A 3,079-nucleotide genomic window follows, 5' to 3' on the forward strand; every position below is an offset into this window, starting at 1 on the left:
TCTATAACTCAATAATTATTTATGTTAGTTAAAAATCTGCTATGTTAGAAAATAGAAAGCTAGAAGTTAATCATCAATTAAAATTTTTAATTAACAATTATGGAGAATACGAGTCAGTCCATGGAATTGGAAGATATTGAAGTTGATGTAGATTATGATACACTTACTGTCATCCCTACACCTGGATCTATTGAGTCTGGTAGCACTGAAAATACACCAAATCAACATGTTAACACTGTTTCTTCTGCTGTTGGTGAGGCTAGGGCTGGGGCTACGGCTGGGGCTGGGGCTGGGGATGGAAGTGGCCTGAGTGAGAATGGACAACATCAAAAGACGGAATGGCAAAAGACTTCTAAAGTCTGGAATGACTTTGGTTCAGTTACAATATGGGGAGGTAAAAAATCACAGTGCAATTGGTGTAAGAGATTGTTTGCTATTGGCAAATCTAGTACTACCTCAAACCTAAATAGGCATTTGATTTCATGTGTTAGATTTGTGGAGTTTAATAGCAGTAAAAAGCAAAAGACTTTGTCATTTTGAGCCTAGTAGTGACCATGATGGTGTGGGAAGTCTGACAACTTTTTGTTACAAAGAGAGTAGGGTTAGCGAACTTGCTACCCATATGGTGCTACTCTACGAGTACCCTTCTAATATGATTCAGCATGAACTTTTTAATAAGTTCATGAGGGCCTGTACACCCCACTGGAAACAAATAAGCCGTGCAATTGTTAGAAATGACTGCATTACCACTTACCAAAATGAAAAAAAAAAAAAAAAAAAAAAAAGCTGAGAACACTTTTGAAATTTGTTGACAAGGTGAACGTCACCACCGATATGTGGACCTCTTCTCAAAGAGTGTCATATATGGTGATGACTTGCCACTTTGTGGATTCAACTTGGTGCCACCAAAAAAAAATTTTTAATTTTTGCAATGTACCTCCTCCACATTCTAGTGTTGTGATTGCTGATGCATTAAGGGAAAAAGAATCGATTCTTTTTCTGATTGGGGAATTGAGGATAAAATTCATACCATTACTGTTGATAATGCTTCAGCTAATGATTCTACAATTAGACTTATAAAAGATGACTTTGAGTTGAAGAATACTTTGCTAGTTGGGGGTAGGTTGTTTCATGTTAGGTGTTGTGCACACATTACAAACTTGTTGGTGCAAGCTAGGCTTGTAGAAATTAGGGATATTTATAGATGATATTAGGCAGGGCATAAAATATATAGTGGCTTTTGAAAGTAGGTTGAATGTCTTTAGTGAGATAGCAAAGAGATTGTGCATTTACCCTGTAAGAAGCTGATTTTAGATGTCTCCACACATTCGAACAACACTTATATGATGTTGGACACTGCAATTAAGTTCAAAGAAGTGTTCCCTAGGTACCATAGAGCTAAACAAGCATTTCTGTGGGTTGTAAGTTAAGAACAGTGGGAAATGGTGGAAAATGTGAACTAGGTTTTGTTAGTTTTCAATGATTTAACCAATGTTGTATCTGGTAGTGAGTACCCTACTGCAAATCTGCATTTACCTGAGGTTTGGAGGATGAAAGAAGTTTTAATGATTAAGTGTGAGGATAGGAATGAGTACATAAGGTCAATGGCAACTAAGATGACTGGCAAATTTGATAAGTATTGCGATGATAGCAATTTGTTGATGTCCATAGCTGCTGTCTTGGATCCCAGATGCAAGATGAAGTTGATCAATTTCTGTTTTCCTATCATTTATCCTTTGTCCGCAGCTCGTAATCACATTAACAATGTGTTGATAGTTTTGAAAGAGTTATTTGAGTCATATGTTGCTACCTATACGGCTTTTATATTGCAAGAAACTGCCCAAGTAAATGCTTCTTCTTTTTCTTCTTCTTCCTCAAGTGCAATTGCTAGAGATGTAATGCCCAAAATTTTCCAAGGTCGATCAAGGTATGTTGACCATATAAGAAGTAGTGACATCATCTGACCCATTAAAACAGATTTGGGTATTTATCTTGAAGAGGATGTCTACATGAGTGATAAGAATGAGAATGGAGTAGATATGGAAATAGATTTTGATGCTTTGGCATGGTGGAAATGCAATGCCTTAAAGTACCGTATCTTATCTAGAATGGCAAAGGATATTTTGGTTGTTCCTATAAGTACAGTTGCTACGAAATCCTCCTTCAATGCTGGTGGTAGGGTTATTGAACCCCATAGAGCATCATTATCTCCTGAAACTATTCATATGCTCTTATGTGGTTCAAATTGGGTGAGAGTACTTCATGGCATCAAGAGAAAATCTGCTGGTGAAGTAAGTTCTGTTTATAATTTATGTATTTAGACTATTTAATGTTTTACTAAATTTTATTTATGTATGAACTGGCATTATTAACTTTGTGTTTGTTTTTATAGAAATTGGTTGAAGTGGAGTTGCCTACAAGTACAAGTACAACAACTACCTGAATGTGATGCAGAATTTCAGACAGGGAGTGTATTACAAACTGTTTCAGTCATTTCCTTGTTTAAGTCTGTAATTTGATAACTATATTTTTTGGATTTAGTCTCATTTTGCTTATTAAGTCTGTAATTTGATAACTACGTTTTATTTTGAACTGTTTAAGTGCAGGATTGCCAAAGGGTTTCTGGGCTGAGGCAGTTAATTATGCATGCTTCGTCACCAACCGATCTTTAACTGCTGGAATAGACTTCAAGATTCCAAAGGAAGTATGGTCAAGTAAACCGGTTGATTATGCTATGTTGAGAATATTTGCTTGTTCGGCATATGTTCATGTGCATAGTGAAGAACGATCGAAATTAGATTCAAAATCAAGAAAATGTATTTTTCTTGGTTTGGAATCTAGTGTTAAAGGCTATAGGCTCCGGGATCCAATCTCAAAGAAAAAGATTGTTATTGGAGATGTGGTGTTTGATGAGGCCTATATGTTAAGAAAGGTTGAGGGTGAAGCATCGATTAAGAGCTAGAAAGGGAAACAGGTTGTGGAGGTGGAGCTTGATGAACAACGTTCACTCACGAACATATTTGATGACGAAGAATCGTCAAGACATTCAGAGCACCGAGAAAAGCCTTATTCTTTAGCA

The sequence above is a fragment of the Corylus avellana genome, chromosome ca1, assembly GCF_901000735.1.
Source record: "Corylus avellana chromosome ca1, CavTom2PMs-1.0".
NCBI lineage: Eukaryota > Viridiplantae > Streptophyta > Magnoliopsida > Fagales > Betulaceae > Corylus > Corylus avellana.